This window comes from Notothenia rossii, assembly GCF_949606895.1.
Source record: "Notothenia rossii genome assembly, chromosome: 5".
In the NCBI taxonomy this organism is placed as follows: Eukaryota; Metazoa; Chordata; class Actinopteri; order Perciformes; family Nototheniidae; genus Notothenia; species Notothenia rossii.
The window spans coordinates 63,943,804-63,960,934 of NC_136903.1; the positions used below are offsets into that span (position 1 = coordinate 63,943,804).

The 17,131-nt window shown below is 42.8% G+C and overlaps 1 protein-coding gene across 5 annotated transcripts in view; it reads left to right on the forward strand.

Moving 5' to 3' along the window:
- Window positions 1-17,131, forward strand: part of igsf21a (immunoglobin superfamily, member 21a) — a 286,476-nt gene that overhangs the window by 211,747 nt on the left and 57,598 nt on the right. The window lies entirely within an intron of this gene.

Below are 17,131 nucleotides of genomic sequence, written 5' to 3' on the forward strand. Positions count from 1 at the left end.
CCAGATTTAACATTTCAGGAAACTGTCCTTATATGGAACTCTGTCAGCAGTATATACAGAAAATGCTGGTCAGATCTGGGCAAAATTATTTAAGGTGTGCTATTTTGCAATTTGAAATCACCAAAATTAGAAATAGTGGGGTAAATTATACAAAATCTTTTTTTCTATAAGCCATAAACCAATAATATACACGGCCCAAAAGATTTCAATCCATTTTGTGGAAGAAAAAAACGTGGCAATCTTATGCCAGGCACACAGTGAAGCAATCCTTTTCAGTACACTGTGTACAGATGTAGCACTCCAGATAGGACTCCATCCAGCAGATTCCAACCAAAAACCCAGCGGATCCCAGTGGCTGGGAGATTAAAGCCCTACCACTATTTCCTAAGAGGGCGTTGCCAAATTTCCCCATTTGTTCAATTACAGGATTTAACCATGAGATGGCGCTTCATTCACAAATACACAAAGACAACTGGGTGTTGTAGACCTTAGTTTGTGTGCGATGTTTGCAGCTCTGCAGTTGTGTTTGCTGAATACTGTAGCATTTCATCACTTATTTGTTATGGTTTTCACCGACTGCTATGATGAAAAAACATCAATATTTTAGATCAAATAAAGTACATCTAATCTTATTATCTTAATTGTAATTCAATAATATATAGTCTTTATATATTAAATAATCATAATAATAATGTAAATGTTTACACTTCTTTATTTTCTATGCTCATACTTTTACCTTTACAATAGTTTGCAGTATATTTGTTCTAATATTGTTGTGGTGTTTTTACACAGTACAGTAGATTGAAGTAAATCAACTCATACATTATCACCTATTATACAGTAATGTGCTGTATTATAAAGTAATATCATACATTAACCCCATTATAGCAGATGTCACATTGAATGGATGAACACATTTATGCATCAATAATTACAATGTAGTATTTCTAAATACAAGTTCTACAAATACTTATATGTATTTAATAACATAATGATTAATTTTACTTTCAGATGATAATACTTTTCACTTGGGCAATTGACAATTTTGAATGCTGGACATTTACTTCTAACATGTATTTTTACCTAGGTAAATAATCGGAATACTTCTCACCTCTCATTTTAACCTGTCACTGTTTTTAAAACTTTAATTAAATGTTTGATACTTCTAGAGACCCTTTCAGACCGGCAATGCTACCCTGCATGTCATTCCGATGGGCAATTATTTGAAACAAAGAGAGTCCGCAACATAGGCTACTATCTTTTGTTAACAGAGGGGGGATGGTAGAGCTTTGTCACACCGATGATGGCCGACAGACCCTTTCAGGGTTAATGAATAGTGGATAGGAGAATTCAAAAGCATTTAGGAGAAGAGACTGCAGTGCTTTGAGAATCCGACTGCACTTACACTATCGACGTATTTATGATGCGCCAGCGGACGTCATAAATGTGCATCTGCTGCTGTGGGGAAACTACAGTTTTCTATACAGCAAATAGTTGTTGTACACCATACAACAGCTACTGTAAACCCAGTCCCGTATTACTTTGCACCGCGCTCCCACTTGTTGTCAACCCGGTATCACGGCAAGACGTGAACATGTGACGATTTACCATGCTGGGAGACGTGAAGATGTCACGATTTCGTCCCTTCAAACGTGACGGTTACACGGTATTGTTAACCCATGTTAACCAGTGGAGAAATACCCGGAAATGCCAAGCAAATGCTACCCCGACTGTCGGTTGTTATTGTCAATATTAATATAATAATGATTTATTTTTTAAAAGTCACACTCGATTACACCGATTTTCTTGTTGCCCCAGCTGGTCGACACCTCTTATAGCAGAAACAAAGGCTACATTAATGTATTAAATCAATGGTAATCCATGCGTGTGGATGTGGAATTAAAGGATGTGATGTTATGCGATTGCGTTGCCAGGCAACAGCTTCGGTTCATGTTAATTTACAAACTCTTCAACTACAACCATAGTTATGCTTAAAAACATGTTAGAAGGCCTCACAAAATACTTTAATGTAAATTAAAATGTAAATGTGAAGGAATGTGTGTATAACAAAAATACATCCGTCATAAACAAAACCAGAAACAGACGTAGGCAAGATCCTCAGCTCGATGATTGGATGGTTTAGCCGCAATGCACGCTGGGATGGATTCGCTAGCTGAACAGCCAATCAGTGTTTTATTTTGCCGACGGCCTTTTGACGTTTTCGGCCGGAAACCCACCGATTCAACATGCCGAATCGGTGGGTTTCCGGCCGAAAACATCGGCCTGGCGCCCATCGACGTCCAAAATCGGCTTGGTGTGTCCGGTCCTTTAGTGTCAGTTTGGTCTGTCTGGGCCTTAAAAGGCACAGCTCCACTTCCTACTTGGCGAACCTTCAACTTTCTTGTGTGCACGAGAACGTATCTCATGCGCACGAGAAAGTATATCGTGATGAGCAAAACCATGTCACTTGGCCCAGGTGGTTTCCACAGAACGGACAAAACATGTTTAACGACCATAAACACTCTCGTACCGTCCATAGGTACCGGTGGTCTATCCGCCAAAACAAACTTAAGTTTGTGTCAATCACTTGCACGTCATTTCTGGTATGATGGTCATTCCCTTTCCGGTTTGATTCTCTAGTTTGTGTAAGTGTTTCGGGCAATGTTAAAGTGTTTCGACACTTGTAAATTTGTCTCTAGCTTTGTAAAACTGTTTTGCATCTTGTTAATTTGTTTATGTTAATGTTAAATCGTTTTTTCTTTGGTAAAACTGTTTTGCTAATGTAATTTTGTTTTATAAAATGGATATTTATTTTATAAAATGTAAATTTGTCTCAAGCTTTGTTAAAGTGTTTCACACTTTCTAATTGTCGATTGCACCTCTCAGCCACCGTAATTCCCTCCCGTCGGATGTGATATAAAAGCAAACCGATTATTTTTGTAGTTGTAAACTCACGTGGATTAAACCACATTTATTAGTGCTTTCATGTCAATTCAGCGAACATATGATACATTAAATGATCGTGAGGATGAAATCGTTTGTTTGAGCCGGGCTGCATTTCCTGATGAAAAAACAAACTGATGGTTTTGTAGTTGTAGTACGCCAACATGGATTAAACAACATTATGTTGTTAAATAAAAACATGGTGATGTTTTGTAAATGATTACATGTATCTTATTTAGCACAGAATATGATCCTATCCTTGACATATGGATCTTAACAAATATCTGCTATATCAGATACCTGTAGATCAGTGCTTCTCAAAGTGTGGTCTCACGGACCACTGGTGGTCCGTGAGCGCCCCCTAGTGTTCCGTGAGTATATTGGTCAAATTTCACATTTGAAATAAATTAAGTAATTTAAGTTTTCCGCACTCTCGCGGGAATATCTCGAGGTTAAGTTTCACTTTTGATTGCATGATATAGCCCAGCTCTACACCTTCATCACACATGTTGCCACTTGTTTGTACCATCTTCAGGCAATTTCTAATCTGTTCTAGAGAAACTATGTGTTTTTAGATATTTGTGGAGTTAGGTGGTCCACGAGTGTTTTTTTATTGGTTAAGTAATCCTTGGTATGAAAAAGTTAGAGAAACACTGCTGTAGATCTATCAGCTGTTTATTTCACATGAGTTCCAGTGTGGCAGGTTTTTTTTTTGCAGCTGGTTTCATTCTAATTTTATTTATTTATCAAGGGGGCGTATCAAGTAATGCGGGGGGTTTTCCTTTCAGCGAGGGCCCCCCCCGTGCCGATCACGGCCCCACATCGGTAGGGGTGTCCGAAATGAGGTGCTACATCTGTAGCTGTGCAGTTGTAATTATACAAAGGAAAGGCAGAGAGGATTTGGATTTGTTATATCTGTTCTTGCATCTTTTGAGTCTTAAAGAAAACCTCCAGAAGAATGCCAAAGATATTGACGTTTTTTTTTCTTGTAAAGTTTCTTTGCTTTTACACATTGTTTAGGAAACTTGACTGTGCTTGAAATTTGAATCACAAGTCTTTCTCCCACTGTTTTATATAAGCTCCATATCAGCATCAGCACACTAAACAGTAACCTTGTCAAGATATAATTATTTATCAGTTTTTGTATTTGTATGATTCATATGCAGCCTTCATTACATGCTTTAGCTGAGAGGCACACCTCCACATTTAGCCGACCCAACAAACAGTCTTAAACAAAAACTTGAAGCCTAAAAAATAGGATAACAAAATAACCTATAACAAGTGGGCGAAAAGAGAGATGCAATTAAATGGGGTATGAAAGGCTTCGACTCCATCATCACAGACAACCATCTTAATCCTATTCAGAGATGTTGTGCTTGCGAAGAGTGTGCTGTGCACAGTAGGTCTTGTTTTTTTAATCATGTCAAATATTTAACCAGGGTTTATTGCTGTCTTTGGCTTTGACTCCCATTATGTGGCCATCCACCCACAGGGCAGAAACACAGATCAATGTGAAACTTAGTTCACCTCAAGGTTGTGTGAGAGATTTTATTCTAAGTAAACAAAACATATCCATATTAGTGCTTTGGAGAAGTACTTGTCAGGGGATTATCTATTCTTATCAGTCAAGTGGAAACTTGCAATTTGACGGTAATCATTTGTAATCTTGTAAATTGGATTTCATGAGATTAGCTTTGTCTAAATTTAATTTGTGTGGTTTGGTATGTTAAAACTCTCTGCACTCTCCTGATCTCTTTGAATTGAAAGATGCTACGTAATATTAGCAAAATGTATCATATTTGTTTAACTGCACATCTCGCCACAGGCACTTTGCTGAAATAACAAAGATGGTGATGTTAGGAATAAATATACTGTTCTCCAGCAGGCTTTTATAACATTGAGTGAGGTTATATTTTATGGAAAGAGCAATCAATATTATAAATCTATAAAGTTGAATTGTTTTTGTATTCTCTATGTATATGCTCTGCACAAAAGACCACTTTTGTCTTGGGTACTTGTGAATGATTGGTCAGGAACAGACACCTCTGACAGTTCATCATATGTCAGTTGGAGACAGGCTTGTCAGTAAGCTAATGGAGTGTTCTAAGGTTAATTTACTACCATATGAGTCCCATCAATAAGCAATTAAGAAGTGTGGAAACACGGAGGCACCCAGGCCAGCAGCTGAATCCCAACCATCCCCCACCACTCCTTTTAATCAATCAATTTATGTGGCATGTCTGTTTAAAACCGCTTGATAGATTTAAGTGACACACGAAAGACACTGCTCCATGCATGACCTTTCTTGTTACCTCATATAATCCACATTAAACTGGGGTTCTGTAGGTGGTTTATTTTTAGCATTATTGGCAAAAACTTCATAATAACCTTCTAGCATATTGTAATTCAAGTGGTACCCCAGGGTATGCATTTTTCAGAGAAATGCAAAAAGATCGTAAATATTTAGGCATTCCTTTTCATGCAGCTCTCCTCATTCTATTCAACCAGATGAGTACAGGCAGTAACCTGTACAAGAACAAGTCATTCATTTCAAATGTCAGTGCAATGTTGATTTAATCCTGATGCCGTTACACAGCAAAATATGGTAACTAGGGCCGGGACTTTAACGCGTTAATTAAGATGAATTTATTACACAAAAATTAACGCGTTAAAAAAAATTACGCATTTTAATCGCACTTATTTTTGCACCGCGGAACGTTTTTTGAATGGATGAGTTTCAGGCGTACCGATTATACTGGAGCACCAACTAACGTTCATGACTTCCGACAACAACAAACCACAGTGAACAATAGTCAAACATGAACGAAGAAGCTGATGAGACCACTTTGGTTGGCCCCGTGGATGGGACATTTTGTTTTAAAAAACGGACGGATGGAAGCCTCGATAAGAGCACGGTTGTTTGCAAATTATGCAAAAAGGAACTTGCATATCACCGCAGCACATCAAGCCTCAAGTATCACCTCAATGCAAAACATATAGCAGCTAGCGTGGAAGCTAGCGTGGACGTTAGCCCGACTCGGAGTACAAGGACCCACACCCAATTCGCGTTGATCAAACAGTGGCCTATGCAACAGAGAGATTTTATTTTTCATCAGATATTGGAAGAATAGGAGGGATTGAGGTCAATCACTGGCACTTTTTTTATTTTAAATGGTACACTTTATGTTGAACTATTTATTACGTTGTTGGTGCAACTGGCACTTTATGTTGAACTGTTTATTGTTTTGGCCAAGGTTATTGAGAGAGTTGGACTGAAATTGATTAGATTTTTTAAATCAACTGTTAGTAAATCAACAAAGTCTGTTATGGCCTCTGAAGCAACAGAGAGATGTTTTCTAATAGTCAGGGTTTCCCATGTTCTGAATGTACTTGAAAGTATTGTGTTTTACTTAAAAAACAAAGTGTTATAGTTTACAGAAGGTCTACCTACCTATAGGCTACCTGAATCTCGGAAATGTACTATATTCCTAAATATGCTATTGCTACACTTTATGGCAAAAATTGCACTTTTCTGTTGGTCTTGGTTAAGTACCACCTTGAAAAAAAATAAACAATGTTCTCATTCATAACACTCCGTTCGATGTCTCACTATGGGATGCGCCTCAACGCGTATGCAAACAGAGGCATCAATCTCATTTCGCCAATCCTGATTGGCTGGTGATCTTGACGTCTACGTCAGGGAATCCACCCACCCTTTAAGTAGCTTGCGCTACTTCGCAGCGTCATTCAAACACCTCTTCTTGCTTCAGAGCACATCTCGAATATCAGTAACCGGGCTAGCTTAACGGTCCACATACTGAACCCAAGCTAACCTTCGGTCGACGGGCGCTTCCCGGTTACTTTTTTGCTTTGCAGAAGAATTGAACAAATATTAACACACCAGTTAATATTGTAATCTGCCCCGCCGTTTTTTCTTTCGAAATGACGGTAAGGTTTGATTTTTTTCTTCAAACAGTAACATACCTGTTGCTAGTTTATCCCTCTGTGCCGACCCCACAGCGAACGAGGACGGACTCTTCTCTCCCTCACACCAGCGGAGACGGAGATAAGAAAGATATTAACACACCAGTTCGTGCGGGCATTGTGCCCGCTTCACCATCAAGAGCCTCTGCCGACGGCTAGCGCGCCAAGCTAGCCTGTCGGGACAGGACCCCTTCATGTCCGTTGATTCGCTGGCCGGCAATCGGGACATGGTGGCGACCGATGCGGAGATTGAGCCCTGCGCTGTGTCAGGCTGGGGCTCAAGAGGATGCCTCTGAGTTCCTCTTATCCGACTCGGATGAGCACGAAGATGACATCTTCGTTTCATCTGCCCAGGCTGCCAAGCCGGAGGCGATGTCCGCTCCCCCGGGCAAAAGCACACCAGCTTCGCCCTGCCTCAGTATGGACTTGCAGGCCGTGTGCCAACGTGCTGCGTCCAGGCTGGACATCCCCTGGCCTGAAGTGGCCAAGGAGACCTCCAGATCTCGCTATGAGGGGAATAACTTGCCCCAAGCAGCGAGGATGAAGAGGCAGCTTCTCCCAGTCTTTCCAGAGATGCTGGACAAGGTGTCGGTCTCGTGGAGAGACCGCCCTTTCAGCAACAAGGCCCCAATCCAGGGTGCCTCCTCTTTGGACTGTGACGGCATGGAGAAGCTCGGCCTGCTCCACATGCCGCCCATGGAGCCGCTGGTGGCAGCCCACCTCCAACCGCGGCTGGCTTCGGCACCGAGCAGGAACCCCACGCTACCGGCAAAGGCAGACCGCTTCCAGTCAGCAATGACCGAACGAGCATATAAAGCCGCAGCTTTGTCCGCCAGGGCGCTCAACTTCTCCTCGCTGCTGACCGCCTACCAGGCGGAGCTCTGCAAGGACATGACGAACAGACCTGAGCCTGCCGTGTGGGACAAAATCACAGCGATCACGGACATTTGCCTCTTCGTGCAGCGCTTTGCAGTCCAAGCCGGGGGCAAAGCACTGGGGATAATGGTGGTACAGGGGAGAGCCAGGTGGCTTAACCTGACGAAACTTCCAGACCGGGAAAAAGAGGACATCTTGGACATGCCTATTGTTCCCGAGGGCATATTTGGCTCCGCTCTAGCTTCGATGCAGCAGCGGTGTGAATCCAAAAAGAAGGAGGATGAGGCTCTCCAGCTTTGTCTTCCCCGAAGGGTCCAGCCGCCGCCTTCAACGGCCCTGCGACAGTCCTTCGCTCAGGCTGCCTCACGTCCTGCCCGTTTCAAGATCCCGAAACAGCAAAGGCCACAGCCCGCCCCGGGTCTCCAGCCCAGACACGAGGCGAGGACAAGCTGGCCAAGAAAGTTCCCGGTTCCGGCAGCAGCCGCTCAGGCACATCCGGTCCAGACTTTCAGCCACCAGACGAGGAAGAAGAAAAGGGGCGGCCTGACAGCCTCCTCTCCTCTCCTCGATAAAAGAGCTGGAAGTTCCCTGTTCTCCTGCTCCAGAACACGTTCCAGTGTTAGATGCTCATGCGTTTCCGGGGTGCAACCATGCCCCCATCTTCCCGCCGCCTCGAGTGATGTCAGAACGTCATCCTCAAGTTCGCGCCATGAGGGAAAGGGACTTAACATCAAAGACAGCAAGCTCCGTTGCTCGTGTAAGTCACACAAACACATGTCATCACTATTGTTTCTTAATAAATCATTTCCACTGTCGTTTCCAGGCTTAAGGCAAAGGCGCAGTCAATAAAAATGAAAAGAAAAACAATAAAAACAATAAACAGTCTGACGTCTACCCCCCTTATAAGAGTGGCTGCTACCTCTCTCAGAAGGCGGACGATGGATGGGGCTGTGAAGGCATCACCGCCACGCGCATGCGCAGTGTCGACCGGGGTTGTCAACCTGTGGTACCACTGTGTTCAGACACTAGAGGGCCCCATAACACAACAAATAAAGACACAGAGGGCAGACGACAGGGATGTGACATCTCCACTCGCTTTGAGAAGCGAAAAGTGGGGGATGCTCACAGATTCTGCTTGGGTTTTCAAGACAATAGTACGGGGTTACAGACTCCAATTCGCTGTCACCCCCCCTCACTTTTCGGGCATTCTGCATTCGCAAGCCCGGGGAGAGTCGGCCCGTATTCTGGAGCAAGAGATTCTCTCGCTACTGGAAAAGAAGGCTATATCTATAATACCCTCCGGACAGAGTCAGAGCGGCTTTTATTCCAAGTATTTCCTCGTTCCCAAACGGGAAGGGAATGGAATTCGGCCTATATGAGATCTGAGGGCTCTGAAGAAATATCTCAAAAGATACAGGTTCAGAATGCTCACTCACACATCTCTTTTGCGTCTCGTGCGCCAAAACGATTGGTTCACATCAGTCGACCTGAAAGACGTGTATTTCCACATCCCAGTATATTATTCACACAGGCAATATCTGAGGTTCGCCTTTCAGGGTGTCTGTTACGAGTACAGAGTACTTCCCTTCGGTTTGACTCTCAGCCCACGAGTGTTTGTACGGTGTACGGAAGCCGTGATAGCCCCGTTAAGACAACAGGGTATTTGCCTGGCAACTTTTCTGGACGATTGGCTCCTTCTCGCACAGTCGGAGCAAGAGGCTATTACGCAGACGAATGTCCTCGTAAAACACCTGCTCAACCTGGGTTTCGTAATAAACACAGAAAAGAGCATGTTGTCCCCAGCCCAGACTGTACTCTTCCTGGGCCTACGCCTGAATTCGGTGCCCTTTACAGCTTGTCTGTCAGCAGAGAGTGAAAGCCTTCAGGGCTTGCCTCGCTCATTTCCAGCCACGCAAATATGTTCTCTTCAGATCATGTCTGCGGTTACTGGGGCTCATGGCGTCAGCCATCCTGGTGGTACGACTGGGACGCTTACACATGAGGGAGTTTCAGCGCTGGGTAGCTGCCCTCAGACTGGACCCCGTGCGTCATGGCGCGCGGAGAGTGATGGTCACTATGAAATGCGTAATGGCACTGCGCCACTGGCTGCACCCAACTTTTCTAGTACGGGGCGTGCCTATGGGTGCTGTCCTATCGCGGAAGGTGGTCACCACAGACGCATGTCTGACGGGGGGGTATATACGAAGGTCAACCTGTGAGAGGTCTCTGGAGCAGAGACCTCCAACGGTCACACATAAATTCTCTGGTCCTTTTAGCGGTGTTCCTCACCCTGAAACGATTTCTGCCTTTTCTCAGAGGACATCATGTCCTTGTGAGGACAGACAACACGACCACAATATTATATAAAACCGCCAAGGGGGTTTGCGTTCTCTCCAGTTACACATGCTGGCACGCAAACTGATCTTATGGAGCTGCGGACGTCTCCTCTCTGAGAGCGACGCACGTACCAGGAGTGATGGACCTCGGGGCAGATCTGCTGTCCAGAGGTGCACCACTGTATGCAGACTGGACTCTACATCCAATAATTGTGAGTCAGCTGTTGGTGCGTTACGGCCGGGCTGCGGTGGATCTGTTCGCATCAAAAGAAAACGCTCAATGTCAGCTGTTCTTTTCAATGCGCGATTTGAACGCACTGTTAGGCGTGGACGCGCTCGCGCAGGTTTGGCCTCCGGTCCTTCTGTACGCGTTCCCACCCCTGGCTCTGATACCCCCAACTCTGGCCAGAGAGAGAGAACAACGCCACACACTGATCCTAATAGCTCCACACTGGCCTGCAATGTACTGGCTGGCGGAGATATATCAGCTGCTGTGCGGGCAGCCGTGGCAGCTCCCGCTACGCAGGGACACACTGTCTCAGGCGGGGGGGACGATTTTTCAACCACACCCAGAGCGCTTGGCACTATGGGCCTGGCCCGTGAGTGGTATAACCTGAATACAGTGGGACTCCCTCAGAAGGTGATAAACACTATTCAGAGTGCAAGAGCTTCCTCCACCAGGTCCCTCTATGACTGTAAGTGGAGGGTGTTTGAGGAGTGGTGCCTTCAAATGGGACACATCTCTTTTCAATGTCCTGTCGGGGGGTTGATTCTATCATTTCTACAGGACCTGATTGATAAACACAGAGCTTTCTCTACAATCAAAGTATACCTGGCTGCTATTGCTGCATGCCATGTGGGCTTTGAGGGAAAGACGGCTAGCCACCATCCCTTGGTCTGCCGTTTTATGAAAGGGGCTCGCAGGCTCCTCCCTGTTTCCAGGTCACTGGTGCCCTTATGGGACTTGGCAGTGGTTTTAGATGGGCTCACTCGACCTCCATTTGAACCCCTGGAAGAAGCTGACATGAAACACCTGTCACTGAAGACAGTGTTGTTACTGGCTCTGGCATCTGCCAAGCGAGTCAGTGACATTCATGCGCTCTCTGGACATCCTTCATGCACTCAGTTTGCCCCGGGGCAAACGAGAGTGTTGTTGAAGCCCAACCCTGCCTTTGTACCTAAGGTGGTTGGCTCATGTACCCCCATTGACATTGAGGCATTTCCTCCGCCACTGTGTTCCTCTGAGGAACACCGGCCGAATTTGCTGTGCCCAGTCCGTGCTTTACGCACCTATATGGACAGGTCAAAAGAGTTTTGATGCAATGACCAACTCTTTGTATCCTGGGCTAACCCTGATAAGGGCAAGCCCGTTACCAGGCAACGGATCTCCCACTGGATTGTGGAAGCGATTGCTCTGGCTTATACGAGTCAGGGTTTGCAGGCACCAACGGGCCTGCGTGCTCATTCTACTCGTGGACTGGCTACATCCTGGGCTTTGTTCAAGGGTGTTTCCATCCAAGACATTTGTGCAGCAGCGAGCTGGTCCTCACTGCTCACTTTTGTCCGCTTTTACAGGCTAGATGTGTCTGCTCCAAGTGTGGCCCGTGCAGTGCTGGGCCCCGTGTTGAGACAGGGTTCTACCTGTTAAGTTCTGGTTGTTTTGGTGATTTCCGAGATAAGCATGTCTAGCAATACGGGAGTTTCAATATCCCATAGTGAGACATCAAACGGAGTGTTATGAATGAGAACTATAGGTTACTTACGTAACCCCAGTTCTCAGAGTAACATGAAGTGAGATGTCTCACCAGACGGCCCTTCTTGCTAAGGCGAAGCGAGAAGAGGTGCTTATTTTGAATGACGCTGCGACGTAGCGCAAGCTACTTAAAGGGTGGGTGGATTCCCTGACTTAGACGTCAAGATCACCAGCCAAGCAAGATTGGCGTAAAGAGATTGATGCTTCTATTTGCATACGCGTTGAGGCGCATCCCATAGTGAGACATCTCACTTCATTTTACTCTGAGAACTGGGGTTACGTAAGTAAACTATATTTTTGTTGTTTAAGCTTATGTATTCAGTCATTATTCAATGGTATACTAAAATCCATGTGAGAAAAATTGCTTCTCACTGTTCTCAGGTCAATTATTTATATGTGATAAAATATGCGCAGAGGCATGACAGGGGGGGGCGCGAGAGACCAGGAGGAAAAAGGCTTATTAAAAAAAAAAAAAAGATGAAAAAAAAAATCATAATTTCAAATATTATTGATTCTAAAATAATATAATACAGTACTATTACGTCTGGGTCTCTGTGTTTCATTAAAGCTCGGCTTTGTGTGTGTGTGTGGAACGAGCCATTTTGTGTGCGTGCGCGAGAGAGAGAGAGCGCACCGGTACCGGAGATCGTAGATGTTAGCTTCTGGTGCTAGCGAGCTACGCTAACGGATATAAAGAGTTTTTTCACAAAGTGGAGGAGAGTCCTCTCCTGTCAGACTGAGAGGCTCAGTGAACTAAAGGACTCTCTCAGTGTTTAGATAGTTAACTTTAGTCTAAGTTATCTCAGTGGGTCTCAAACGTTTTGTTCACCATTAATGTAAACAGGTATGAAATACTATATGACAGTAAAAAAAGAATAAAGTTTAAAAGGGTGATTTGTAAAATATCCATAAAGAAAAAGTAAATCTGTTTACAGTTCTGTTACATATCGTGTTGAGAGATGTATCCATAGATCTCTTTTTTTTGCTCTCAAAGTGCACCAGATTCATGCTTTTAACTTTAATATTTAAAAATAAATCTTCCCGGGGGAGCTTGCCCCCGGACCCCCCTATGTGAGGTCCACACACCACCTATAAAAATAGCACTTTACCCCTGCTTACACCTATATGCCTCAAGCCTTCATTTTAACTGTCACACTGTGTACTTGCGTGGGGATTGTTGCAGTAGAAATGTCCACTGTAGCGCCCGGTACATTAATGGGAAACCCTAAATGTTCGAGCACCCTCTATGAAACGTCAAGCTACCCCGCAGCACCCCAAAATAAATATCTGGCGCCGCCACTGAGCCTGACTATTTGTGTTGGGGGGGCCCGACTTCTTTTTTTTTCCAAAGGGGGGGCCCTGACAGAAAAAGTTTGGGAACCCCTGCTCTAATTAGATTAATTTTTTTGAATCGAGTCCCGGCCCTAATGGTAACCCTTAGTACTTCATTAGTAGAAATCTAACATCTTAGAAATCTGTTTCCTTACAACCTTTCTAGGCACAGGTTACATGTGCAAGGCATAAAGTTGATCCATAGCTAACTTGAAACCTACAAAAAAACCTGCCTCAAACATAAACAAAAGTCTGAAACGAGTCCATTGAACAGAGTCCTCGAGTTTTCAGACACTAGAGATCTAGATGATGCTACGCTTTGGCCAGTCTGGGTTCCAGAGGCTGAGCTAAGCAAAGGGTCAATGTGAATCACACTACTGTTTTCCTTGCAAAAAAGACAATAAATATCACTTTGATATGACACACTGTGATTCAATACCTGTGAAATGTTTCAGAGATTAAGAGAAAATTGTGCTGATATGTTAGCCGTCTTCTAACCATAGCTATGAGCTGCTGAAAGCTAACTGAGAGCCTTAATTCTGCTACATGTAGCTGAAAGCTATCTTTTAGCGCCATTATTAATGCTCAAATGCTATCGTTGGATATATTTTGATAAGTCTGTCTCCCTTTTTTAAGTTGCTTTGCAGTGTAGTAAGTTGTTGCTCATGCTGGAATAGCTAAAGCCTTTAACTATCCTACATTTAGCAGAAAGCTATCTATTCAACCCAGTCTCACGGCATTTCGTGTTATAGTCACAACATCGAATCTATTGATTCGTGTTCACCAACACGAGTTTCCCTTTTTTTTCGTGTCACACAGAACCATTTTAAAAGCAATGCATTTCTATTGGTGGTATGTTTCGTGCCTGCACCACGTCTTTTTGTCCGGTCGGGTCTTGGAAGCTGTGTGGTTCATAAAAACATTTTCTTACTCAATATTACGCCACGATTATTGTTTTTATTTTAAAGTCGGACTTTCTTTGCCTTCCGTGAGGAAAATAAATGGGGCTCAGAGCCTCAGAATACTAAAATATGTATTTTTTAAATATTTTTTTCCTTCTAATTTGTTATTATTTTCTAAATAACACAATTTTATTTACTCAACAATAACACACAATTATCCTTGTTTTTATTTATTTGTTTAATTCTATAATATCTGGCTTTTTTGCCGTCCGTCAGGAACTGAATTTCAAAATAAAGTTACCGGAAACAGACATAGGTGATACATGCCCACTGAACTGATTACCCAAGATCCTCAGCTATGGTTGAAGCTCGGTGATTTGGATGTTTTAACCGCAATGCACGTTGGGATATGGTGTTAATGCGATATTAAAATAACTATCAACAGAATTGCGTTGCCAGGCAACAGCTTGGGGTGAAAACAGTATTTCCGGTCTCGAAGCTTGCATAGTAATCTGCAGTATACTCATCAACTAAAGACATCAGTTTATCCTTGTTAATCAAACAACATTGATTGGTTTAAATTGTGTACACTGCTTTTGTGTTTTCCTCCTTCGATTCGGAGAAACAAATCGTTTTTTGGAGTTTAGGATGGCAGAAGACACTACACTACCCATAATCCTCAGCTGTCGTTTGGGACTACAGTCCCTTTGCTTGACAAACACCTGTGACTTTATTTTGAAATTCAGTTCCTGACGGACGGCAAAAAAGCCCGATATTATAAATCAAACAAATAAATAAAAACAAGGATAATTGTGTGTTATTGTTGAGTAAATAACAGTGTGTTATTTAGAAAAGAATAACAAATTAGAAGTAAAAAAAGATTTTTAAAAAATACAGATTTCAGTATTCTGAGGCTCATTGCTTTTAAAATTGTTCTGTGTGACACGTAAAAAAGGGGAAAATCGTGTTGGTGAACACGAATCAATAGATTAAATGTCGTGACTATAACACGAAATGCTATGACTATGAGACTATGATAACGCTTTAACGCTATTGTCGGACTCCCTTTTTGATAGGTCTGTCTTATTTTTTTATGATATTTTGCAGTGTAGGCAGATGTTGCTAACAATGGAATAGCAACATCCATCCGTCACATTTAGCAGCAAACTAACTGTTAGCACAATTTTAATGCTTTAACACTATTGTCAGATTCTGTTTTTGATAAGTCTGTCTTCCTTTTCTTAGTTTGCTATGCACAGTAGGCCGTTGTTGCCAATGCTGGAATATAAACTCCTTCAGCAGAATATTCCTTCTATGTAGCAGGCTTTCACTATCTAAAATGAGTGTTTTTAAATGTCATTTTATACCATTGCTTTTAAATTAGTGTTTTAAATGTCATTTCATAATATGTTTCTTAATGCTCTTAATGTCTTTCATTTTTGTAAAGCACTTTGAATTGCCTTGTGTTGAAATGTGCTATATAAATAAACTTGCCTTGCCTTGCCTAAAGGAACGTGCCTGTGCATCTGCATTTGCAGAATAGCCAAGTACTGGCCGAAAATGTGTGCCAGACGACTGTTCAATGCATATGCACGGCGGTGCATAAATAGCTTCATGGAGAGAGGACATGTATGCAGAATACATGAAAAGTCTGCTACTTAAAGCCTCTTCAGCTAATGTAGTGAAAAGTGCCTTTGATACTCAGCAGTCCTCATCAATATTCTAGTGGTCCTTGTGCAGCTGGTCATCTGCTGCAGTGTCGTCAGTTCAAATGTGCTTGTCGATATTTCCCTAAAACAGCCACATATCAATGAGTCTTCATGTTTAAACCACCATAAAATGACAAGAGTAGGACTGAATGTTGAACATCTGATTTTCCGTGGGATGTGGGAGATTTCCATTCATTATCTCCTTTCCCTCCCGCTGCTCCTTTATAATGCTGTGAAGTCTTGCTCACATGTTTTCCCTTTACCCTGCCATGACATACTTGCTGGGATCCCTAGAGAGATTTAGATGGGGGGTTAGTGATATGATATGTATGAGATTTTCAACCTTATCAGCCTCATCTGACTCACATAAGCCCCTGGGAGAATTTAACATATTGTCCCGACCATTCAGTTACCATTTTAAGTGGAGATTCGCTCGGCAGGTTTATGCGTAAGATAGATAAAGCAGGTCTGCAGATTTGTTTTAGTCGTTTCTTTTTTAAATATCAGGGCAGAACAGCAATGCTCTATCCCTGCTCTCACTTCCATGCTCTTACTCCGCTATCAGCATTGCTGCTACTACCTCCATATATATAACTCTAGGAAGGCATTTCAACACAAAAATGATTATTGGATTACACTGAGCAAGCAACAAATAGATGTTTTCTAACAGCTCAAGCAAGGGCGTCACTATGTGTTGAAAAGTGGTGGGGACATAGGGGTCAGAAGATGTTCTAATGGTCTTCACCAGATACACATTTAGGCAATGCAACGGGATATCAGTTTGAGGTCAAAGTAGATAATGACCAAGACTGGGAAAAGAAGAAACTGTGTCAAGAAATGTTTACATTTACAGTTGATATGTTATTTTTGGTCAATTTATAATAAGTAATCTATGGGTTATGTTTTTTTTTGTTGACAATGCACATGTATTTATTCTATATTTATATATTACCATATGTTCTTGTTGTGTAAAAAAAAGGTTTTGAAAGGTTTTCGTATGTTATTCAGATTTTTTTTGCAAATTATACTTTTTATTCTAAAACGTGGTGGGTAGGGGTGCAACAACTAATCGACTTAATCGATTAAAATCGATTACCAAATTAGTTGGCAACTAATTCAGTCGTCGATTCGTTGGTGACGTCATCACATGTGTTCTACACCCCGTTAAGCTCCAACGTTATCGCTCTTTTGTATGGGTACAGGAGACATTTAAAAACATATGTTATGTATTATTGCTACATAAACATTATATCGCAGTCTTAGTGTCGCCAACTCAGTTTCTAATATGCAATATGA